Genomic DNA, 26,266 nt, shown 5'->3' on the forward strand with positions numbered 1-26,266 from the left:
GGCAACGTGTCGCCGGAACGCTCCTACCCCATCCGCATGCCTTACAAGGCTCGAAAGTAAAAATAAAAAGAATTACGATGCGGGCGAGGCTTGCGAGGGGGAGAAGAGATTCCACTTCTCCCCAACTACGGCGTCCTGGCGGGGCTCCCGGGGCAGTCCCCGGCCCTCCTCCAGCGCCCACCTGGAGCCCCGGGAGGAAAGGCACAAAGGCACCGCAGCCTCCCGCCCCGGTGGCCGCTCCTCCTGTCGTCTGCCGGCGCGTGTCTGCTCGGGGAGGGAGGGTGGCCATTACAGACAGGCGAGCAGGAGGCCCGTCCTAAAGGCCACGCCGGTGGGGCCTCTCCAGTGGGGAAATGCTGGGCGCCGCGACCGACTTATAAACCTCGAGGAAAAAAACCCAGCCTTATCGCCTTCACATTTTGAGTTCTCGGGAACCCGACAGACAATTCGCAGGGCCACCCAGCGACCGGCGCAGCCACCACTCCAAGTCTTTGGGCTCCTCCAAAGGACGGCCACCCACTGCTTAAGCCACACCAACCAGCAGCCTTGGGAGAGGACGAAAGGAGAGTCCAACAGGACACCCTGGTGGTGACATAAATAAAAATATGATTGCACACCACTCCCACGTAGCCAATTCAGTAGGTTCCTCCACAGAGGAGAAGCCCAGGTGACAACCCACCCCCACCCCCACCCCCACCCCAGCCCACCTGAGCCAGCGGGCCGGCCATCTTGAGCTTTCCGAAAACTGCAGAAAAACCAGCGAGCAGGGTCGAGAATGATCTCCCTCTGAAACCCCCCTTGTCTGCAGTCCCTCTTAACCTCCCCGAAAGGGGAGGAAAAATCCCAAGGGCTTCTCAATTTTTTTTTTTCCAAAATATAAGGAAACCCCAATAGATCTGGGAGTCATTCCTTTTTCACAAAGCCTCAAAGTGGTGGGTGGCAAGTCTTCCGCAAAGGCATTCCCCCACAGGCCTCATCACTTACCAGTTAGTTCTACCGGCAGATTCCACCCCGGAGAGGATTCCAAGGTGGGGGCCCAGGGAAAGCCCGAGGTCATCCAGCCCCACCCCTTTGAATTACCGAGCACTTGATGGGACCTACCCAAACTCATCAAGCAAGAGGTGTAAGATGAGAGAAACAAGCTAGAGACGACTGAAGCCTTGCGCCAGAGACTAAGCGTCAGAACTTAAGTGACAAAAGCCCGACTGAGCTCCAGTGGAGACCCTCCTTCAGTGTATCAGTTGAGGCTGCTGAATCCCCCATCAAAGGAATCAAGGCCAGAGACCTTTGTGCAAGCCCCTTGTCCACCCAGAGAGGAAGAAACACTCCCCTTCACTCCTCCTCTTGCATCATCAGCTCCCAGCCCTCCCCGTGGCCAACTACCCTCACACCGTAGCTAGAGATCTCTTTACAGGAAGGGAAATGGCATGTTCATTTTCCTTCCAGTCCTTTCTTTGTCCCCAGGGTTCAAGTGCACGGAATATGTCCTTCTCAAAATTCTCCGTGCAAGCTGTTTAGCCTCCTGTGTCCAAACCAGCCATCCTAACGTGAACAAAACCTTTAAAACAGGTAAGCCTTGGGGCGGGAGAAGCCCTAGGCAGCGGGTGGGGTAAGGTGAGACAAGCTTTTATTAGCCTGCCTTCCTTCTGCATGTTTTTGGTTTCTTCCATTCTCCAACGTACAGACCTGCCTCAGCTGAGGATGGGGTTAACCTCCCAATAAGCCCATCTTTAAGTTGAAAATATCCCTAAGTCGAGAACGCATCTAACATACCTAACCGGCCCAACATCACCGCTCAGCCTAGCTAAATTTGAACGTGCACCTTGAACGCGCATAGAACACTTACATTAGCCTCAACGGGGCAAAATCATCTAACGCCAAGTGTTGAATACCTCATCCAACTTCTTGACTGCCGTACAGAAGCGAAAAACCGAATGGTTGTGCAGGTACAGAATGGCTGTAGTGTATCAGTTGCTTACCCCACTGATGGTGTGGCCACTGGGAGCCACGATCCCGAGAGAGGATCGTAAGGTACCTCACGAGCTCAGGGAAAGATCCAAATCCAGAATCTGAAGTTTGGTTTCTACCGAAGGTGTATCGCTCTCACGCCATCACAAAGTCGAAAACTTGTATGTCCAACTATCGTTAAGTCAGGGACCATCTGTGTGCCTTAATTTCTCTCTCCCATTACAAACGTGGCAGGAGAGGTCACTCTGAAGAGGGAGCAGTGGACCAGCACTGCCTGGTGTGGAGACCAGACTACTCAACTCATGTCTGCCTCCCTGTCTGTCTGAAATGGGGGGGATCCACATATTTGCCCAAAGCCAAAGGAAGCTCAGCTTTGCCCAAAGCTCAGAGTGGCCTCTCCACCTCTTAATTCCGTCCAACCCCAGCTCTGGAACATGCTCCCTGACAAAAGGGTGCAGCGGCCAAATTCTTCAGAACAACTCCATTTTCAACTCCCCTCTTGAACTTTTCGAAAAGCGCCCTTGTGCCTTAGACCCTGAGAAGTCTCCAAACACCGAGTGGAACTGTTGAAACCATTGTTCTATAAACACGTTTGACAGAAGAATCCTGCGTGTGCCCTGGAACTCACTTTGGGCGACACTTTACTTCCTGGCTGGGGACCTGCTGGGACCTTTCGACAGCGCCTTCTGGGCATGGGCCCGAGGCACACATGTGTCTGGACTCCAGCCCTGTGGGTCCCCAGTCAGTGTGGAACTTCAGGCTCCTCCTGTGTGCAGAGTACCCCTCCCCCTGAGGTTTTGTTCTTTCTTCTCCCACAGGCTGCTCTGCCCCGCAACATGAAAGCCCCTTTCCCCATCACTGGCTCTTTGGCCAACGTGATTATTTATGGAAAAGTTCAGGGTGAAGCCCCCGAGCCCCCCTTGAGGCAATAACACCTGGAGAGATGAGCAGTGAGAGGAGGACACGGCAGGCGGAGGAATGTGAGGCAGGCCTGCAAAGATGATCGCCTGGTCGGGGATCCTTCCAGCTGACTCCAGTGAAGACACATGAGCAGGAACCCGGGCAGCCCTGGGCAGGCAGCACAGCTGGGCTTCTTAGAACCCGGGCGTCATCAGGCAGTTTCTCTCCCTCTCCTCCTCCTTCCCTCTGAGACCACACGGTCTTTCCTCCTTCCCTCTGCATATCTATTCCACTCTCGTGCCTACGGGTCGGCTTCCTCTGCTGGCTTATGACCACACGTGGCTGCCCACACCAAGTCCAAATAACCTTCTGACCTTTAGCACCCACCACCTTCTGACTGCCTCTGTCTTCCACTACATGACTCAGTTCTCAGGGAAATAACCTGATTGGCTCAGCCTGACTTAGGCGACTCCTTTCTGCCCACCCCCTCCTAACAGCTGAGGCGAGGGGGCATGGTGGACTCATTGGGCACAACGGGACTGGGGATGACTTTGGAAGGAGGACATCTAATAAAGATGGGTTCGTACTGGATCTGTGGAAATGGGGAAGGCATGTTATAGATCTGAGCTTTTCTCTTAGGGATACCCAGGAAGCCACGACCTAATGGATCAGAATCTTCTAGGAGGGATCCCAGACATTTGAAGCAGGCACTACAGCAGAAACCATTGTTCCATGTAGGAGAAATAAATGGCACATACAGATTTATCAAATACGACTTGACTGTATTAGAGATGCATTTGTTCCTTGAGCAAATATTTACCGAGTGCTTACCAAGTACATAGCACTGGGTCAAGAGCCACACAATGGCACCTATGAGGCCATGTGTATTAGTGGAGAAGAGCGGAAACACCGTATGACAAAACTCTTTGAATGCTAAAATGAGCAGTTTCTAAGCACTAATTCAAAGGGCAAGACGAACTCATTGAATATATATTTTTTTAACGTTTATTCATTTTTGAGAGAGAGACAGAGAGTGAGCAAGGGAGGGGCAGAGAGAGAGGGAGACACAGAATCGGAAGCAGGCTCCAGGCTCTAAGCTGTCAGCACAGAGCCCGACGCGGGGCTCCAACTCATGAACCGTGAGATTACGACCTGAGCCGAAGTCGGACACTTAGCCGACCGAACCACCCTCAAATATTTTTGAGTGCAGAAGTTATGCTATCAGAAATACGCTTAAAAAGATGAATGGCTTGGAGCTAGTAGATAAGTAAGTCCTGGAGACCTAATACGGCACAGTAATTATCGACAAGAAACCTGTATTATAAACATTAAACTAACGGACTAGATTTTAATTGTTCTCAACACTAAAACAAATGATAACAACGTGACGCCACAAAGGTATTAGCTAATGCCACAGTGGCAATCATACTGTAATATAAGTGTATCAAATCTATATGTCAGACACCTTAAATTTACACACAATGTTGTATGTCAAATATATCTCAATTTAAAAAGAAGGGGGAGGGGGAGGAGGAGAAGAATGGAATTGTGGATTCAAGGTGAGTTTTGGGAGAGGGAAGGAAAAAAGTAAGAGACCCAAAGCAGACAAAAGTACTGAGAAAGCAATGCCAGAATCCATACAAAAGGGAATCAAGGGGTTTTTTTTTTTACTATGTTTTCAGAAATTATAAAATATTAAAGTAGTGACCCCCTCTGAGTAGGAGAGTTATGGGGTAATTTTTCTGACCTGCTTCTTTCAAACGTGTCTATTATACTCCATGTCTTCTACAGTGAACACCCATTACGTATACAATGTTCTGTAAGGGGGGGGAGGATCCCATCAGAGCAGTGGTCCTCCACCTTGAGTGCGCACCAAAATTACCTGTACGACTTATTAAAACGCAGCTTGCTGGCCCCCACCCCCGGAGTTTGTGATTCAGCAGGTCTCTGCTGTGGCCCGAGACTTCACATCTCTAACAAGCTCCCAGGGGTGCTGCTGCTGGAGGCTGAGGGACCCCCGCTTTGCGAATTAGAGAACAGTCAGCGAGACTGGAAAAAATGAACGTATGAAAGCCTTCCAGGGAAAAACCAAGAGGATTTGTCAAATACGAGAAGAGAAGGGAAGATTATGGTCAAAGGAAACCCCTTAATCATGGGTTGACTAAGTCTCTCTGAGATAATATATGAGAATGCTGTTTGTAATGGTAAGAAGGGCTGCTGGCTTCCTTCCCTTGGGCCCAGGAGGAAGAGAGACCCAGCGTGAGAGCTGGGAGGCCCCCCACTCTTGAAGAGTTTCACGGATTGGTCCGGGGTCTTGCCACCTGCTCTTCATCCTCTCTTGGGCTTTCCTCCCGTGCATTCTTGGTGTTTACAGGACAGGTTCTGAAGGGTGTAGCCTGGGAAAAGGCTTCTTTGAATTTCTCCAGCAGGGAACGGAGCCAGGAGGCTTATTTGAGGAGAGAAGGGAGGGAGGGATATGTGGCTAGGGAAAGTACAGCCAAACGGGTAGAGTGAAGTTCATTAGCTCACATGCCCCTCCCCAAACCTAAGCTTATCAAGTCACCTGCTGGAGACAACATGGGAACACAGAACCTGTCAGCTGAGGCTTAGAACACCCATGGGGCCATATGTGTGAGCGAATGATCCAGAATCCAGACTTAGTCCATTCATTCACTCAACAACTATGTATGAAGCATCTATCTACTCTATGCCCAGGACTGTGTGGAGGGGACTGGGAAGGAAGCTGGAAAGGTAGGAGGTGTAGCCCTTGCCCTCAAGGATCCAGGAGACCCGGGGAGATTTATGAAGTGACCACAGATAAATACATGCATACATGTGCGTGCACGTGCACACACACGCACACACACGCGCACACACACACACACACACACACACACACACAGCAAAGTACCACGGCCGGAGGCGGTATAGCCTAATGGCTAGCATAAGAACCTGGGACTGGGTTCATATTCTCACTTCACCACGTACCAGCTGGCTAACCTTAAAGTACTTAACTTCTTTCTCCCCACCTAGTTTCTTCATCTTAAAAAAAAATGGGCAGGGAGGGAGAATAGCAGCAATACCCACTTCACGGGGCTCTGACAAAGATCAAATGAATTAATACTTGTAAAACACATATAATGGTGCCCTGGCACTTAGCACTGTTGTTTTTGTTAAGTAAATAAATCAAAAGGAAAATATTGACATATTTGACTGCATACCAATTTAAAATTTGCGCGCAGTGCCAGAGTCATAAATCAAGTTAAAAGATAGATTAAAAAATGAGGAAATATGTGCCATACACAGATAAAAAGGTTAATGTTTTAAATTTATAGCCCCTACAATCAATGAGAAAGAAAAAAAAAAGCATCACCCTAATGAGAAAGGGGCAAATCCACCAAAAGAGAAACAAAATGATCATATACCCACGAAAAGAGGCTCCACCTCAGTAAAAGCAAATGCAAATTAAAGCAATTGTGAGAGCTCATTTCAGCTATCAGATTGGCACAGGCCGAGAAAGAATAATCATACCAGTGTTGGTGTGGGTGTCCGAAAGATTGTGACTTGGCTCAACTGTTCAATTACAACTTAAACGAGCCCAGCCATTGACCCTAAATTTCCAACCTCTAGGAATTTAGCCAAGGGAGATACCATAGCAAGGCTGTTAACATGCCCACCAGACTGCCTACCCCTGCGATCCAGTAAACGCCACACAGTGAGTGACTCAAGGGCCTGACACACACAGGAGACGCTCAGTCAGTACTTCCTGAAAACAAGCCCTGGAATACGCAACGTTGTATTTAGGGGGGGTTTGTTGGGACAGGGCTTAAAATCATGAAAACTCGGAAATTGCCAAAATAGGCTACAAGCGTATTATTATCTTCTGTGGGCCACCTTGGCCACCACACCCCCTCTGGTCCCCGCCATTTGCATTTTCCAGTCATTTTGAGTGAAGCCTTCCTGATTCAGGACCATCTTCACATTCTCATATACCATATGTGTGAAACAACTGGCAAACATTTCATAACGTAAGAGTTTGGGGGGAAATAAATACGTTGGCAAAGCTTTCCACCAAGTTAAAGTATTTTGTGATCTTTTCTACCACAAGGGACAAACCGATTCCTTTCTGAAAAGGCCGGGGCTCTGAGCAAACAAGAGAATTGCTAAGTATAACACACATTATACCCTGTGTTGTGGTGTCTTTTGTCTGGTTGCTTGAAGGCTTTCAGCGTATAGGTTTTCAGGATCCAACTTTCTCTACAAACTCTTACAAAGGTCCAAAGATAAGGGAAAATACTCTCGAGTTAAGAGTTTGTGGGGGAGGGGGAAGATGGACTCTCTTTTCCCATTGATCCTCTATAACGATTTGTGCTTATAAAAGACCAGATGTGGTTACATCTCTCTCTCTCTTTTTTTTTTCCAGATCTGATAGAAAAATCTGTGTCCAGCTGAGGCACTCCACGTGGCCAGAATTACTTCTGCTCCTCCTGCCCTTCCAAGGGAGACTCTGGCAGTCAGAAGCTTGCCCTAGAAAAGGCTGCCAGTCTGTGCTCTTGAACTCCATTTATCTACAGTTGCTTGTCGTTACTCGTGCAAGTTATGTTCTGTAAAGTCTCCGCAAACAATGAAGGAGCAAATACTGAACTATTGCTCCTAGGGGAAACACACGGTCAGGTTCCCGCGAGCTGCGGGTGACAGCATTTTTGTGAACTGATGAGTCTGTAACCACAGTTTGCCGTGTTTCCATTTAAAGACACCTTATTTGGGGCGCCTGGGTGGCGCAGTCGGTTAGGCGTCCGACTTCAGCCAGGTCACGATCTCGCGGCCCGTGAGTTCGAGCCCCGCGTCGGGCTCTGGGCTGATGGCTCGGAGCCTGGAGCCTGGAGCCTGTTTCCGATTCTGTGTCTCCCTCTCTCTCTGCCCCTCCCCCGTTCATGCTCTGTCTCTCTCTGTCCCAAAAATAAAAGTTAAAAAAAAATAATAAAGACACCTTATTTAATATATATTGTTGATTCATTAACATGGAATTCACGGCCAACAGCGCTGTAACTCATGTCTGAACAAAGATTCTCTAACAAGGCTTCTGTGTCTTCTCCACAAGGCAATCAGCCTTCATGCACTCAGGAACACTAAACACTTCGGTGCCATTTTAAACAGAAAAATCACCAGGGGGAAAGCACAGCACAAGATAGACCACAGAACAGATACTTGTTTATGGCATGAGAGCTCAAACAAGAAGTCAGAAGCTGGGCAAGTGCCCACTGGGCAACTCAAATTTTTTGATCGTTCTGCGAAAATATCCACAAGTGAGCATAAAAGCACCATGAGCATTTTTTAATTTGGGGGTTACAAATCATTTTTAGCAAGGATGTGGATTTGCAAGGATGTGGAACACATGAATAACGACCAACCATATTTAACAAACACTTAACATGGCAGGTATCGGGTGCCGGGCAGTATTCTTAAGGCTTTGCAAATATTGACTCATTTCGGCCTCACATTAACCCTGTGAGGTAGGTACGACTATTATGCCCGTCTTATAAAGAAACGAGGAACCTGAGGCACCGAGAGGTTTGGCCACCTGCCCCAGGCCACACAACTGGTAAGTGGCGGGCTGGGATTTGAACCCACACAGTCTGGCTCCAGAGTCTGGAGTCGGGTTGCAGGTAGGAGCCAAGGGAAGCTTCAGATCAATCCGCAGCCTTTGAATTTTTCTTGGAGAATCCCCTGCGGGTCAAGGACATGACGGCTAAGAGTGGTGGGGTTCAAGAGAGGAAAAATGGTGAGCAGGAAGTAAAGGAGAAGGGAAGAGGGGCTTTTAAATACAATGAGAAGGCGCTACTTACAAAGAGCCAAAGTGCAGCTTCTATGTCATAATCAATAGTGTATGGTGTACCTTTGTAATAAAAAATAAATCAACTAGATGCTGAGCATCAAGCAAATTATAAGTGCCCAGAGAGGCAAGGACCCTGTCTTCTACCTCTCTTCTGCTCATAGCATGTGGCATAGCGGTAATCAAAAATATTGATCGCTTAACAGGAAAAAAAAAAATGCTTCTTTTTATTGTTCTTTCAAGCTGGTATCTAATAACTACACAGATCAGTCAAAGAAAAGTGGCCTCACTGGGGCGCCTGGGTGGCTCAGTCGGTTAAGCGTCATGATCTCACAGTTCGTGGGTTCGAGCCCCACGTCAGGCTCTGGGCTGACGGCTCCGAGCCTGGAGCCTGCTTCGGATTCCGTGTCTCCCTCTCTCTCTGCCCCTCCCCAGCTCATGCTCTGTCTCTCTCTGCCTCTCAAAAATAAAGAAACGTAGTAATTAAAAAAAGAAAAGAAAAAAAATAGAAAAGTAGCACCGTCAACCTTTTCCTCCTCCAAAGTTTTCCTGTCTTTATTGTTTTCCTGTCTTTACCGAGCACACCGAGTACCACAGTCTCTTGGGTTTCAGTTTCTACGTCCTGCCAAAGGCTTAACCAGGCCAAAAAATAACTTCTCTCATTTTACTTTGTCAGAAGAATGTGAAAGAAGACAATTAATTCCTCTCTCGAAGACCGTCTCTTTAAAACAAAAGCAAAAGCTACAAAGTTGAGGACGTCTCTGGGAAACGTTGCGGGGGATTAAGGTATCACCGATATATTTCCCTGCCGTACAAAATTCTTCTGGGGTGGGGTTAACAACCTTTCAACTTACTGCGACTGCCAAACCTATTCTCTATCGGACAGTGCAGTTCACCAACACTTTCTGTTTTGGAAGCCCCACTCCTTCCCAAAATAACCTCTCATGTGCCTTTAATATTTCGATTCAGGTGCAAGCAAACTGTGCCTGTAAATTGTGAGGCATGAGTACATGTGAGCACTCGGGTCTCATAAGGGGTGGGGGCTGGGAAGGAAGCGGCCAAATGGACTGCTGTCTCTCTGTGGGTGCACCAACAGCACCCAATGCCTCTGAGCTCAAAGACACGTGACTGTCACTGGCTTCAAAGATTTGGCCCCCAAACAACCAGGCGTCCTTTTTAAGTTGGCATTTCTTCCAGAGAGGAATACTGAACATCTTTCCTACATGCCTCACACAGTGCTAGGCCAGCTGTCTAACAATATGGATCCCGGAAGGGGGTGCTGCCCACGTTGGTGATGGCAGCCATTAGTGCCTGTTGCTCAGAGGAAACGTCAAAGGGACCTTGGAACAGAGGCCCAGGCCATTGGCTGAGATCTCCCCGGGCAAGCGTCCATGCGCCTTGCGTGCCAGCAGAGGCTACCCGAGGACCAAGGTGGGCATGCCACGGTGTCCTGGACTTCCGGATGGCGTCCAGTCCCAGAGAGTGGGTGTCAGAGCTCTCTGAAGGCTGCCCAGGCCAGGTTCAAAGGGAGGGATGAACCTCATGACTTCCGTTCCTAAGAAATCCCACCTGCTATTGGCATGCCCGGGCTCTTCCTCACATACCGGCCTCCCAGGCAAGTCTCCAAAGGCATGGGGGGCAGGCAGCTGCAACAGTTTGCTTTCTCTCAATGATCTGGACTAGGAAGATGCTGAGTTGAGGAAGAAGTCATGGCCACTCCCCAAGCTCTGGACCCCCAGATGGCCGTGAGCCCGAAAGGTCATCAAACCACCCCTTTGTGGGAAAAACGTGGTTTTCTTTGGCCCTGGAAACCTGGCCTGGCAGATTTTCTGGAGTCCGTTGCTTCGTCCACACCCACCCACATCATATGGATGCTCCAGTCTGTAAAAACGCAAACCTCCTCGGAAACACGCTTCCCCCTCCAAACTCCGAAGACGACCCCTGGCCAGAAAAGCCTGCCGCCGTGTGAGTGCCCGGCACAGCGACTCCCCAGCTTGCTGCGTCTAAATAACTTGAATATCAAACCCAGCACAAAGGGAATAACACACAGCAGTTGCTGGAAAAAAAAAAAAAAAAAAAAAAAAGCTCACTCCATCCACTTCATTCTCTGCGGCCGACGCAACTGAAAGATTTTTTTTTTTTTTTTGGTGTTTTAATCCACGAAAAACTTCTCATTTAAGCTTGGGGTGCAAAAGGCATCTGAAATGTGAGAGTCCCTGGACCAGCCCCGGGATAGAAAGGAAAGGTTTCAGTGAAATATCAAAGCAACACAGACCTGAAGGGGAGCGGGCTGCCCGATATGGAGGCAGCCAACTGCCAAACTGTCATTTTGCTTGGCGGCTGAACAGAAGGCTCCAGTAATGACAACCACAAAACGCATTTAAAGTCTGAAAAGGTGACTAATGAGCTCATTCATGCTGGCTATAAATTATTCACTACAACACTGATCCCACTCAAGACAAACAGTAAAGTAAACTTTAAACACAGACATCGCCAGCCTCCAAAGGAGAGCAAGTTAACGTCTGTTGAAACTTTTCACAATGAGAGGGATACCGGGCTCTCCTTCGTCCATTATCACGTTCATTCTTCTGTTTACTTTTTTTTTTTTTACTGCCTTTAATCAAGTTTAAGCAGACACAGCTGTTACACATTTATTTCTGTTGCGTTTTTTCTTTCCATTAGTTATTACGAGCAATCATGATGCTCTAAAAATAGCAGCAAATTATATTCTCTAGAAATTGAGGGCTGACCTTAAAATGAAGCCCAGGTCTTCAGAAAGAATATTCACATGCACATGGTGGATGAGTGACGGCTCTGCACGGCTCTGCACAAAGGCGAGACAAAAGTGCAGAGTATCTCCCACTCCTGGAGAGCTTTTCAGTTTGCTTCCAAATTTCCCTTTGGCTCTGGCGGAAGGGGGGTTGCTTCAAAACCTTACAGCACAGAACCTGCTTCCAGTGGTCACGTTTGGGTGGAGATTTCCGTGAAAACCCATCATCTTCACAGAGGAAGAGTTCTCATTGAGACTTCTCGTTACCGAGAAACCCGGCAACAGGTTTGTTTGAAAACCCACCATGTTGCTGCAGACTCCTCTGTTGAGCTTCCTGTTTAATATTAAATACAGAATTTTAACTCTTCTATTTTTCTAGACTGTGCTATATTTGCTACTACTACCACTACGGAAAGCATTATGACTGTGGAGACGTCGTCACATGTTTCTTGAACCTTTTTTCTTTTTTTTTTTTGATCTTAGGGTCTATTTCCAAGACGCAGAGTTAAGAGGTTCAAACCTGCCCTAGTCAACTTTTTAAAAATAGTCCCCAAATAAGTACTTACATTAGCTCTTGGTCAGATCGCTGAACATTCTGTATTTTTAAACTGCTTTGAATGCTTTGAAAAGGAGCCACAGAAAAGCCACAGAAAACACTCATATTCAAATCCCGCCAGATGGAGGTTCTGACTAACCAAAAGCGAAAGCAGAAAGGTTGGAGGCTGAGATGTGCCCTGGGCACACCTCGAGATTACAGGAAAAAGTGAATGGTTTGGGGCCTGGGGAATCTTGCATAACGTATGAGAAATAACGCATATAAGGCAAAGGGAGACCGGGGCCTTTGACTTCAGCCCCAGACCAAGCCGAGCTCCGCGTCCATTTAAGGAAAATCTTTCACATTGTTTTCAGTTTCTTGCACAAGAACTAAAGGCTGGTCCGGCCATTTCTGTTGTCTGAAATGCAACGCGATTTTTCTTGTAAGCAGAGAAAGGAGTCTTGCAATATTTATGGCAAAGTACTTTGCCACCTACCGACGCAATCTGGTTGGTCTTCACGTGTTCGGCATGTTTTTGTTTAGAAGCCATTCTTTTGGTCCCCTGCGCAAGGGTTCTCGCAGTTTTGTTTTGGTTTTTGGTTTTTGTCTGTTGGCTGGTTTTTTTAATCAGACAACGTGTAAAAACCCGATTCCAGCCAAAGAAATGGAAAAGCCCGACGTGGCATTCCATTGAACACTCGGCTGCCCTCCAGCCCTCCACTAACTCAATTCCTGTCACCTCTCTGTAGAAAGGTGTGGGCAAAATACTGCTTTCAAATCCAGCCACTCGTGGGTCCTTCCCTGGTAACGCGTCTGACACACAGAGCTCGCCTCTCCCTTCGTCGGTGGGAAACCCGGCTGGTCCGCCATGCTCTTAGCACCATGGCCCTCCTCTAGTTTCCTGGGGAGGACCGAAGGTAATGTGAACTCTGCCTGGGGATCTTCAAGGCTCCTGCACAACAACAACAGCCAAAACAGTGAACACCAAGTACCCAGTTGGTGCAATCCAAGGAATTAGAAGACGTGCATAACCACACCACGCTCCCAGGCGCTTCCGACTCTGCAGGAGCGTTGCCTGCGTGATTTCTTTCTTCCTTCCGCCACCTTTATGAGACAGGTACCGTCACCCTCTTACAGATGAGGATGCTGAGCTTACAGAAATGAAGGCCATTTGCCGGCGACGCTTGTAGAGCGGGCCCGAAAAGGTATGACCCCATGAGTTTCGGGCCCGCAGAGCCCACCCTCATAGCCGCTGCATTCTCTAACCTGTTTACACCACCCATACCTAATTCCCAAGATCGCAGAAATGCAGCGTTACGCGCACGGTCTATACCCTGGGCTGCTTTGTCGGAGAATTTGGGGGATCGTTTGATCTGGGTTTTTCGCGCAGCATTTTTCAAACGGGCCACGGACCACGACACTCCTTCTTGTCTTCCCAGGCCCAGCTCCTGATGCTCCCAGAGAACATGGCCACCACTCACTGAACAGACAAACATATCTACAAAAGACCCAGGGCGATGGTCATACGCCAGCACTGTGCTCCCACATGAATCGTGAAGCACAACGGTTGCGAAAACAACAGCAACCAATAACTTGTGACGGTGACAACTCCAGGGGCCAGGCCTGAAACTCCAAGTCTATCCCCATGTCCCACTGGGATGGACCCGCAGAAGGCACAAGCACTCTGAAGGTGCCCGTTATGCAACTCATAGACCAATCTATTCTCTCTCTCTCTCCAGGCCGCTCCCTCCCCCTCCCCCAATCCAACAAATGAACCTTTTCTCAATAGCCCACAACCATCAAGGTCAAGATCTGACAGTGTCACCTCAAGCCAATGCTGCCAGAACACAGACATTTCACTAGAAACCATTTCTGAACTCTCTCTGTTGCACTTTGCCCACTAAGTGAGGTAGTTACTGCCTGCCGGTTTAGAAACACCACTGCCCAGCCCACCAGAACTGTCTTCCAAAATCTCAGTTACAGAGGATTAGATCACGGCACAGATCAAGCTCAGGCAACTCTATAAACACGTTCAAGAATCAGCAAGCCACAGTGAACATATACTGACTGCACTACTCATCAGACTAACTTTTCCCCATGGATCCTGGACAGAAGGGTAACCCCCCCCCCCAATCGAGGCAGCCCCTGTGCCCCCACAGGTGCTCCAGAATCTTCACAAAGCCCCACGCACTGGAGATGGGGGGCAGACCGCCTCTCCGGCACCCAAGCCGGAGATCTTCACATCCATGGCATTCCCACAGAGATTTGGGTACCAAGGCCGAGGAGTTCATTCCGTCATAAACCGGCCCCGTATGCTTCCTTGCAAGCTTTCCCAGTGCCACGACTGGAATCTTGTCTCAAGACTAGCCAAAGGCTCTGCAAAAAGTGGATGAAGCAGAAAGCTGAGGTCTGTGGTTGCAATCCCGAGAAACCCTCGGCTATCCACAGGGATCTGATCCCACTGCCACTGGGAGTCTCCCTGGCTTCTGCCAACACCAGCTCCCTCTGGATCCAAATTCAATCTCTCTCAGCTTCCTTGTGATACCAGCATCAGAGCAAACCATTGCCAGTGATTATGGTAAGAAAAAGAGGCCCCGCACAGACCTTCCCGGATCTCCCGTGAATGAACAACAAAGGTGGGTTTTCTGCGCAAAAGCTACGCTGACCAAGTCAGGGCCGGTTTTTCCGGCCATTTTCTAGGGCTCCTCCCTCCCATCCTCCATGGCTCATTTTCTAGATCAAAATCGACAACTCATGAGTAGGAAGAAAGTCACTAAGGCTGACTGCCCCGAATTATCATTTAATCTCAACAGAACTATTTATTTACTAATTGCATTCTTGGCCTGACAGCACTGGCCAGAAAAAGATTTGTTTATTCATTACAAAAACCAATTAATGTAAAGAGGAAATAAAATCTTAAAGGTTACCCTTGGGAAGGACTTTACCAACAGTGTCGGGTGAGCTCCTCGTTGAAGGAGGCAAATGAAGCCCAAAGAAGTGAAGTGACTTAGGGCCACACGTCAGAATGCACACTGGTAGTTTCCATGCCAGTATTCAACAGGGTCCCAAACTTTCAGTCCTGTGGTGTGTGTGGCCTGACCCCACTGTCGGCTCCAGAGGTGATGCGTGGGCATTAGAGAACGGGAAGGCCCCGCTCGGACCCAGTGCACAGGCCAACACTCTGTCGTTCAGACACTGGAAGTGGCCCTTCTGTCATTTGCAGCCCCAGCAGATACCCACGCAGAGTTAGAGGCAACTCAGATTTCCCTGTGCGCAGATAGCTCCCCTACAGGAGAGCCTTTAACGTTACAAAACAGATAAAACGGTATTTTGACAAATTTTTGTGGATGGACCTGATAAGGATCAAAAGATTTGGGGGAAACGTAGGAAATTAAACATTATCACTGAGCTCTTTAAAAAGTATGGTTTAATGGGTAACTGTGGCCGTATTAACAGAATATTACTGCTGAATGAAGAAGTCACGAACGGAGAAAACTGTAGAGAATTCGTTGCTAATGAGGGAGGGCAGTTCTAGTTATAACTTGAGACAAAACCTGACTCCCACTTGGGTCTCGGACTTGGACCCAAAGCTGGGCCCATTCCCAACTCCCGGGGGACAATGTCCCAATTTTTGATCTCCGAGTGTCCGGCTCCAAATCGGAGCCAATGGAGGGGCGATGCCAGTCTCGATGGCTACGTTTATTGAGTAGCTACTAGATGAAGATACTGAGCTGCATCCTATCTGCTTTGTGTCATCAAATGCCCCCAACAATCAACAGGAGAGAGGCTGATCAGAGTAGACAGTTAGCAAATGATACTGAAGGAGAGATCGTTGCACACACTGAACTCGTGCAAGATTATATTTCTTGTTAATGAGAACACGTTCTTTAGAAATCCTAAAACTAAAAAATTGAAAAGATGAATGTCAAATATAATAATCCAATGGGCTCTGACTGACATGTTTTGAGGAGAAGGATTTATCCACAGACACTGAGGCTTAAAGCATTAGCACCCCTCGCTCACACAGCCCCTTCCACGGCCGGGAGGGACCCCAGAAAACGGTGAATGAGCACCTTCTTGATTTAAGCTTAATCACTGCACAAAAACACTTAAATGTCCTGAAACCTTATGGCTCCAGTATGAAAGAAACCTGAGAGAGGTTCCCCCACATTTGACTGCAATCCTAAAACTCTACATGGCATTACCAATAACCACTTGCGAAGCAAACAAGCTTTTTTTCCTAATCCATCAAGAATAGAAAACAGGTCCCAACCAACCATGCTAGAGAAGTGCGTGTACTACCTTGCTATTCTCTTGAGGGAAAATGGCATTCCAAAATCACCGTCCTCTGAGGAAGTGATCAAGGAGTCCACAGCCCCCAAAAATGTACAAGAGAAGTCACGCAAACCAACACGAGACAGCTGATTACTAACAATACTGTGCTATTTTTCGGATTTGTGATGTTCGGGACGTCAGTGTTGGGTGTTTTCTTCAAGATTTTAGTTTTAAGTAACCTCTACACCCAACGTGGGGCTCGGACTTACAACCCCGAGATCAAGAGTCACACGCTCTACCGACTGGGCCAGGCACGCGCCCCTGGGATGTCAGCTTTTTAAACACATACTTTTTTAATGTTTTCTTTCATCATTTGAAATACGTGCTCATTCTTTTTTTTTTTTTTTAATTTTTTTTAACGTTTATTTATTTTTGGGACAGAGAGAGACAGAGCATGAACAGGGGAGGGGCAGAGAGAGAGACACAGAATCGGAAACAGGCTCCAGGCTCTGAGCCATCAGCCCAGAGCCCGACGCGGGGCTCGAACTCCTGGACCGCGAGATCGTGACCTGGCTGAAGTCGGACGCTTCACCGACTGCGCCACCCAGGCGCCCCAATACGTGCTCATTCTTAAACCTGGTTTTATATTTGTAATTTTACATTTTTGTCTCAAAGGGGGCTCCCAAGTTGAAGAGATGGCAGGCCACGCAGAACCTGCATCTGCCCCACACACATGCCTGCTGGGAGCCGGTCACAGCTTTTCGCAGACCCTCGCCCGGCAGCTCGTGGCTCTTTGAGGCAGGTGCTGTTGGCCCCATTTTACAGGTGAGGGATCGGGGCCCCAAGCAGGTGAAAATGACTACCAGAGGTCACCGGCAGAAAAGTGGCAGTCTTAGCCCAGCAGTCTGATCCAAAGGGCGCCCAGGCAGGTGCCATCCTGTCCCTGCCGGTTCTGCTCCTTCTCGGCCTGCCCACTCCCGCTGAGACAAGAAAGGGCCACCCTTCTGTGACATGGGTGTGCCTTCCTGGCCTCTGGCTGCAGGAGCTCTCCAGTGCGGCTTGGGAAGAAGGGGCTATCCCACACCCAGCGGGCGGACAGAGCCCTATTTCGGTTCCCTGCAGAGCTGAGGGCTTAATCCTCGTCGATGGGGCAGGAGCGGGGCTCTGCGGTGGGTCACCTTGGGGCCGCAACCTCTTGGTCAGTGACCAGCCGTGTCCTTTGATAGTGTCTATGGTTCAGGTGATGCTGATGAGGCTGCAGCCAGGCAGGTACGGGGACAGTGGGTCCACGTGTCCGAGCCTCGGTGAGGGCGGGAGGCTGACTGCTTTAGGGAGGGACCCAAGGAGAGAGGACGGAGCGCTGGTCTGACGGCAGGAAAGGGAGCCCTGAACTGAGGGCGGAAGTATAGCTGTGGTCTCAGCTCCCCTTCCTCCCCAACCTGGCTCCTCCTCAAGGTCCCACCCCAGCCACCGGCCCCCTCTTCCCTCTCCGTTCAGAACAACTGCATCATCTGCATGATGCTCAGGGTCTGATGAACTTCCCTGCTGACTCAGTTTTGGGTCTCAAGGACCTGGTGCCCCCTGTGAGGCCCTGAACCCTCCGCATCAGTCCTCCCTGTGCTCAGGACAGGACCTGCTGGGTTTTGGTACCATTTTATGTTAAGAAAGAAGGAAAGAAAGAAAAAGAAAGAAAGAAAGAGAGAGAGAGAGAGAGAGAGAGAGAGAGAGAGAGAGAAAGAAAGAAAGAAAGAAAGAAAGAAAGAAAGAAAGAAAGAAAGAAAGAAAGAAAGAAAGACGAAACTGAGAGCCCCTGGCTGGCTCAGTCGGTGGAGCATGTGACTCTTGATCTCGGGGTCGTGTGTTCAAGCCCCACATTGGGCATAGAGATTACTTTATTTGTTTTCATTCATTCATTAATTTATTTATTTTGAGAGAGAGAGAGAGAGAGAGAGCATAAGCAGGGGAGGGACAGAGCGAGACAGAGAGAGAGAATCCCAGGCAGGCTTTGTGCTAGCAGTGGGGAGCCCCGATGGTTCAGGGTGCAATCCCAGGAACCATGAGATCATGACCTGAGCCGACATCAAGAGTCCGAGGCTGAACACGCTGAGCCACCCAGGTGCCCCGTAGCGACTACCTTTTCAAAAAAGATGTAACCACATGGCAGTGTGCACTTTACCCTCTTGGAGCAGTGAGGAACCCAGGGAAGCAGCAGAAGCCAAGATCTTGGATTTTCCCATTAAAATAGTGTTACTGGTCATTATGCGCCCCCCCCCCCAGGGTCACCACTCTACTCCCCTCACCAGCTTGAGGGTCTATATATGCAAAGTCCCAGAGAGAGCGAGAGAGATGCCCACTTCCCAATCACAGATGGGCTGTGCTAACAAATCTAGAGAACTAAAGCATCCTGAGAGGGAGGGAGGGGCAGAGGCGGGCAGAGCACTGGAGGCCCCTCCACCTTCCTCACAGGTGAGGCCTCTCCCAAGACCCACCCTGCACACGGGGGCGGGGAGGGGCAGCGTTAGCCCCCCTGTCCCGAGGTTGGTGTCTCAGCAACAATGGAGGCTAGTTACCCAGGGGGCTGTGACCAGCTGATTTTTCCAATGGCGCTCAACATTCAAGTCGTCCAACCTTCCCTTCCAAAATCCCAAGCTCATCAAACCCCTTCCAGGCAGTAATATTTCTCACTGCAAATTAAAATACACGAGCCTTCTGATTTGCTACACCTGTCCCGTGAGCTCAGTTAACAGGTGCACCTTGGGAACCACGTGCAGTTCATGGAGGTGACATGACACAGGGGCTCTCCTTCACCTCACCCAATAGTGCTGTCAGCCAGAATGACCCCCCGGGGACACGGCTACCTTCTGAGCAAGCTACACGGGCAGAGTCCACGCCCAGCAGATGGCAAGTGTTGGAAATCTTGGTCGAGGGAGGGATGGAATGAGGGACTGCTCGGTCTGCCCTGGGAAGGGATGCATCCATCAGAAGGGACACACTTGAACTTCTCTGACTGCCATAACATCCATTTAAAAGATGAGAGGCAGTGCTCCCTTCGGCAGCCTACATATAAAATTGGGACAATACAGAGATGATTAGCAAGGTCCTTGTGCGAGGCTGACACACAAATTTGTGAAACGTTCCAGATTTTTACGTTAACTAACTGGAAGTAAAAAAAAAACGAACCAGCTAAGTAAATAAATAAAAGACGAGAGCCAGACGGCAGGGTGGGTGAGCACACGGGCCATCTGCAGCCTTTGCCAAGCCATGAGGACTTAGGCAAGTCATTTCACCTCTTAGTGCCTTACTGTCCTCACCTGCAAAATGGGGGTGTAATAGGGCCAGCCTCGGAGGGTGGGCAGGGAAGAGGGTTAAATAAACTGACATATGTAAATACCCACAGGTATGCATAGCTCAGGCTGGATGCCATGCAAGTATTTACTACTATTATGTAGAAAAGAAAAGAAAGAGAATTAGAACAAGAGTTAAGAGCCAACTTAAAGAATTATTTGCTCATTATTTACATTAACTGCCTGAGACCAGCCTGCTTTCTCCTAAGCATAAATTTTAAACCTTTCCTCCACTTCTTTCTCTGCAGTTTAAGCTCTCAGGAAGCCACAGAAATTTTTCCACACTTGCAGTGAACACAGCAAAATGTACCCAGGTGTGGAATCACTATGTTGTATGCTTGAAACGAAGGTAACATTATGTGTCAACTATAGTTCAATTTAGGAAATTTATTTGCTAGTGTTTTTATTTATTTTTGACACAGAGACAGAGCATGAGCAGGGGAGGGGCAGAGAGAGAGGGAGACACAGAATCCGAAGCAGGCTCCAGGCTCCGAGCTGTCAGCACGGAGCCCGGTGCGGGGCTTGAACTCATGGAGTGTGAGATTGTGACCTGAGCTACAGTCGGACGCTCAACCGACTGAGCCACCCAGGTGCCCACAATTTGGAAATTTTTTTAAAAAGAAACCATTGAGGGGGGCGCCTGGGTGTCTCAGTTGGTTAAGCTCGGTTGGTGGGTTGGAGCCTCACGTCCAGCTCAGTGCTGACAGCTCAAAGCCTGGAGCCTGCTTCGGATTCTGGGTCTCCCTCTCTCTCTCTGCCCCTCCCCCACTCACACTCTGCCTCTCTCTTTCTCTCTCTCTCTCAAAAATAAATAAACATCTAAAAAAATTTTTACTAAAAAAAAAGAAAGAAACCATTGAAATTGTTTCCTGGAATTTATTAGGAGTTCCTGAGAGTTGCCACAACTCCTTGAAGACCGTGGAAAAACTTTTGTGTTCTTAGTCCCAGATCTCACGCTGGTTCTATTTTTAAAAAGGGGGGGGGGTCGATAGTTCTCCCCCTCAGAACATCAGAACTAGAACAAGCTTGCCGACCTTAATGATAAAGCCCTCAAATTCCAGCACTGTTTGTAGGGCGCTGCCTTGAGTATGTGGGTGCCCTTAGGAGGGAGCCATGGAGGTGAACTGAACACTTGAACGGTTAGTTTTTAAACCTGTTTTTCCCGAGGCGACCAGGGAACTCATTGTATTACATCTGTCATAATTAAGACATCACTTGGGGTCCCAGATGTGAGAAATGGGACAGCCTGTGGATTATCGCTGTAAACTTTGGGCATAATGGAACATTCTGGTTGTGTGGGGAGATGATGCAACTCTACAGTGGAGAACACCCCCAGGCTGGTTAGTTCAGGGGGCTAAGTGCCCCAAATGCTGAGAGTCTCCCCACTATGCTCCCCTTAGATCAACCCCCACGTTCATGGAATGATCCCCGGTCTACTGCTCGTGAGGCAACGGTCTATTGCTTGAACATCCACAACTTCCCAATTTATCCTAACCAGCCAGCCTTCCCAGCCGAGGACATAATCCACACATTGGCCTATACAAGATGGCGGGGCCTGCTCAGGATCCTTGACTTTTCAGCCCAACGCGAGGAACCCAGAGAGGGGAACCTTCTATAGCGAACCTTCTATAGCAGGGGGTCGGCCAACTACAGCCTGCAGACCGAATCCAGTCCACGGTCTCTTTTTGCAACTAAAATTTTTTTGGAACACAGCCACACCCGTTAGGTTACGCACTGCCTACGGCTGCCTTCCCACTACAGGGGCAGAGGTGAACAGTTGCAACAGAAAACCACACGGCCTGCACAGCCTAAAATGTTTACTATCTGGCCCTTTGGAGAAAAAAAAGAAAAAAGAGGGGATGACAAAAGCCATCAGAATATTTACAGAAGTTCCTGATGGCCTATGAGTCATGGTTTAGAAGGAACGGCGGCCTACTCAATTAGCAGAAGGAAATGTGGGTTCAAGGCTCCACCAACAGACTGGACTTTGTGAGGTCATGCAAATATTTTCCCCTCCCCCCCCTCGCCTTCCATTTCATTCATAGAATAGGATTAGTCATGGGTGGCAAATGCATGACAAATAATAAGCGAATGCCCCCAACATATGCATCTTGAACACAGGACAAGAAGAATTACTATTTGTGATCCGAAGGGTAAGAGGTCCTCTCTGGGTATTGCAGTATTTTGCAGCAGGGACAGGAGGCGCTCCCAGTTAGCCAGCAGCACAGGACATGTTGTTTTCATTGGGTGCTTACGGAGCGCGGTGACCTGAGGCACTGAGCCGGTCCACCCCGCAGGGTGACTCCAACCGCAGACAGTTTGTGATAAGGGTGATTCGGGTCGCCCCAGGCTGGGAGAGTCAAGGAATGTTTACTCAGTTTTTAATCTTTATTTATTTTTTTCTTTAAGTTTATTTATTTGGGATACTGTGAGCCAGGGAGGGGCAGAGAGGGAGGGGGGGGCAGTGGATCCGAAGCGGGCTCCACACTGTCAGTGCAGAGCCCGACGCGGGGCTCAAACTCATGAACCGTGAGATGGTGACCTGAGCCGAAATCGAGTCAGATGCTTAATCGACTGAGTCACCCAGGTGCCCCTACTCATTTTTTTTTTTTTTTTAAATGGCAAGATGTGCATAGTGCCTGAGAGATAGGGTAGGACTTCAGAAAAAGGAAAAGGGAAGGGAGAACTTCCTTTGTTCTTTCCTTCCCTGAGCAGTAAAGCAAATACCGGCTATGTTCAGAGGACCATGCGAGAGACTGGTTCGTCTGGGCAAGAGGCTGGTTCATGGAATTACTGGGAAGATGGCTGGAAAGGTAAAGTTGAAGACAGATTAAGAAGGAACCTGAGAGCTATCCCTCCCTCCCTTTCTCTCTCTCTCTCTCAAAATTAATAAATAAACTTAAAAAAAAAAAAAGAACCCGAGTTCAAAACCCACAAGTTTGTATTTTATCCTAGACAAGCGGGAACCACTGAATGTTCTAGGGAAAATAGGAGATGATATCATGAATGTGGTATTTTAGAAACATTAATCTGGCCATGATATATAAAATGAATCAGAAGAATCTGAACTACAGAGGAACCGAAATTGAAACACAGGAAACAGTATGTATCATATTGATGGAAACATTGTTTTGATGGGGAAAAGAAACAACTCTTTCTCTTCGTTGTAACTTACGGTTTCCAATCTATGTGTCCCTGGTATCTCCTGTATGTCTCATCATTGTTTTTCATACGTACTAAGTAAGCAAAGCTGGAACAAGCGAGGAAAACATTTCAAGAAAAACAGTTCAACCACAAAGGTCAGGTCTCGGTATAAGGTATCAGCCTTTTGTGAGATGTATGTGTATCAGGTAGAGTAGTTGGCCTTTAATTTCAAACCCCAAGCAGAGGGAAAGATTTTTATAGTTAACATAAGGAGGGTTATATTTTCTCTCTCTCGTGTGTGTGGATGTGAGAGACAGAGAAAGAGAGAGAGAGAGAGAAACCCCAATTTCCTCACTTATAACACCCAGGAAAGGCAGCTAAGGGTAGCCCTCCCTGCATCTGGTTTCATTAGAAATAACTGTGCCCAGGGGCGCCTGGGTGGCGCAGTCGGTTAAGCGTCCGACTTCAGCCAGGTCACGATCTCGCGGTCCGTGAGTTCGAGCCCCGCGTCGGGCTCTGGGCTGATGGCTCGGAGCCTGGAGCCTGGTTCCGATTCTGTGTCTCCCTCTCTCTCTGCCCCTCCCCCGTTCATGCTCTGTCTCTCTCTGTCCCAAAAATAAATAAACGTTGAAAAAAAAAAAAAAAAAAAGAACTAACTGTGCCCATTCTAAGCATCTGCGGTCCTCAAACTTGCCAGCATTCTGCCACTGGATGGGCTGCTGTCCCCTCACACACTGCCTGGGCCTCAGACATCTGTGTGCACGGTGACAGTACAGCTGGAGTGGGAGACAGAACGGAGCAGAGGTTGGAGATGCTGCTTCACAGCAGACAGGGGAGGGGGGGGTCTGAATTCCAGTCTTTTCTACCCAGGAGACCTGCTCAGGTTACCTGCTTTCTGAGCTGAAGGTTCCCACCTGTAAACCAGGGGTGATGAGGGGGCGCCTGGGTGGCCCAGTCAGTCAAGCATCTGACTCTTGATTTCAGCTCAGGTCATGATCCCGGGGTCATGGGATCGAGACCCCGCATTGGGCTCCACACTGAGCATGCAGCCTGCTTAAGATTCTCTCTCTCTCTCTCTCTCTCTCTCTCTCTCTCTCTCCACCTCTCTCCCTCACTTCTCTCTCTCAAGTATTAATTAATTAACTAATTAAAAGGGAAAGAAATGGGGGTGATGAGTACCCACCTCGGGAGCCTCAACTAGGAAAACTCCCGCAAAATGCTTTGAACACCGTGACTGGGACCGGATAAGTCAGGCTGCCGTCCTTTGCTTTTTGGGGTGCAGTGACATGTGGCTGAGATAATCCAACTCAATCGCAGCTTTTTTTTATTTGCTAGGTGACGGGCACTTCCTTAATTTGATAACCATATGCCTAATACACAGACTCTTTTCCCCCTTGGAGTACATCACCAGATTCCTAGAGGACCAGAGCCCTGGAGACTGAAAGTGCCCAGGGACTGGGCGTCAGCAGCCTGGCTACAGTGCTGCCTTCTGCGAAAGTTCCCAGCCGGCCCACCCAGCGGCACAAGCCCCCAGTGTCCTCAGAAGAGACAAGAGCCTGGGATCTGCAACCTTGAGTGGGAGACCTCAGAGGCCCCTCCCCCCAAGCTGTTCAGGACATTTCTTTGACTCACTCAAGAGCTAGAAGCCAGTCTGCTCACTTTTTCTCCATCCTCAAAGTCACATTAAAAAAAAAAAAAATTAAATCATAATGGTCACTGTGGAAAACTTGGAAACTAGAAATTAAAAGGGGGGGGGTATGCATGGATATAACCCCATGGCCCAAAGCTTCTTTCTACACCTCTGTTAATTCAGACTGTCTTCCAGGTTTTTCTATTCATACAACAAAAGTGAGATCACACTGTAAATACACTTGGTGCCCCGCATTTTTTCCCTTTTACCCCTTCACAGGGTATGAAATCTGTTTCTACGATAAAAGTTTGAGCTCCGAGTGGGCTGAAACCACATCAGCCTCGACGTCGCCCCTTCTGTGTGCCTGGCACATAGTAGGTGCTTAATAAACAATGCGGAAAGGGGCGCCTGGGTGGCTCAGTCGGTTGAGCGTCCGACTTCAGCTCAGGGCACGATCTCACGGTCTGTGGGTTTGAGCCCCGCGTCAGGCTCTGTGCTGACAGCTCGGAGCCTGGAGCCTGCTTCGGATTCTGTGTCTCCTCCTCTCTCTGCTCCTCCCCTGCTCACACGCTGTCTCTCTCTCAAAAATAAATAAAGATTAAAAACAAAAAAATTTTTTAAATGCGGAAAGAGTGGATGCCTGCACGGCCTTATGTAGAGGAACCAATGGCTCAGCCACTCTCATTCTGTTGGACACGCACGTCACCTCCAGTGTTCTGCCCCTGTGCCCCATATCAGATGCGTAGCCTCTTTCATACATGGTGCGTGTGGCTCTACGTCCCTACGGCGAATTCCCAAAAGTGTAATCGCGGGGTCAGAGTACTCACATTGTACGGCCTTGGATCCCTACTGCCAAATGGCTCTCCTCCTGTGATCTTATGATCTTATATCCTCCCCCTGTGATCTAGGAGATGGAAAAGCGTGAACTTCCTCCATGGAGTGAGTGCATGACTTAAGAGGAAATTGTAGAATCCCTCAGTAGGTGTCTCAATGAGGAATTAAGGGCCGGACTTGAAGCTCATTTGATATCTCGCAACCCCACACAGTACAGAGCATCTTCTTTTTTTTTTTTTTTAATTTTTTTTTCAACGTTTGTTTATTTTTGGGACAGAGAAAGACAGCATGAACGGGGGAGGGGCAGAGAGAGAGGGAGACACAGAATCGGAAACAGGCTCCAGGCTCCGAGCCATCAGCCCAGAGCCCGACGCGGGGCTCGAACTCACCGACCGCGAGATCATGACCTGGCTGAAGTCGGACGCTTAACCGACTGCGCCACCCAGGCGCCCCCAGAGCATCTTCTTGAACTTTGATCAGTCTCCTTCTAACATCGTCTCTGTTGAAAAATGCCACGTAGTGCCGAATTTGGAGAAGTACCAACTAACTCCCTAGCATCTCTATCTTCCAGAGTAGGAAACACCCCCCCATCTCCCAGGACGCAGCATAAAACCCAATCTTTCCATATAAACAGTGACCCACACCAAATCTGTGTCTCTGGCACCAAGTCTGTTTTGCTTGACTTGTCTAGAAATATCTTCAGTTAAAAGTAAAAGTCCATAGCGGTTTCCAAATGTTCCAAATGTCTTTTTTTTTTTTTATATACAAGCATGCATTAAAGATATACTGTTAACCTCAAAAAACACACTTTTAGGAAAAGTTTTGCTCTTCCCAACATAAATCATCAAAATAGGGGTGCCTGGGGGGCTCAGTCAGTTAAGCGTCCGACTTCGGTTCAGGTCATGATCTCACAGTTCGTGAGTTCAAGCCCTGCGTCTGGCTGTGTTGACTGCTTGCTCAGAGCCTGGAGCCTGCTTCGGATTCTGTGTCTCCCTCTCTCTCTGTCCCTCCTCCACTCGCATTCTGTCTCTCT

The 26,266-nt window shown here is 48.7% G+C and overlaps 1 protein-coding gene and 1 non-coding gene across 7 annotated transcripts in view; one reads left to right on the forward strand and one right to left on the reverse strand.

Annotated features, from left to right (window-relative positions):
- Positions 1-26,266, reverse strand: part of FOXN3 (forkhead box N3) — a 403,882-nt gene that overhangs the window by 228,909 nt on the left and 148,707 nt on the right. Inside the window, exon 1 of one of the 6 annotated variants that reach the window (XM_045060355.1) lies at positions 12,038-12,170. The exons of the other annotated variants lie outside the window; for them this stretch is intronic. The gene's annotated coding sequence lies outside the window, so the exon portion shown is untranslated. Of the gene's footprint in view, positions 1-12,037; positions 12,171-26,266 lie in introns of those variants that run through there. 6 annotated transcript variants of the gene reach the window in all.
- LOC111561047 lies at positions 19,324-19,427 on the forward strand. Its single transcript, XR_002743417.1, has one exon. It is a non-coding gene; the product is annotated as a U6 spliceosomal RNA (small nuclear RNA).

The sequence above is a fragment of the Felis catus genome, chromosome B3, assembly GCF_018350175.1.
Source record: "Felis catus isolate Fca126 chromosome B3, F.catus_Fca126_mat1.0, whole genome shotgun sequence".
Lineage (NCBI taxonomy): Eukaryota > Metazoa > Chordata > Mammalia > Carnivora > Felidae > Felis > Felis catus.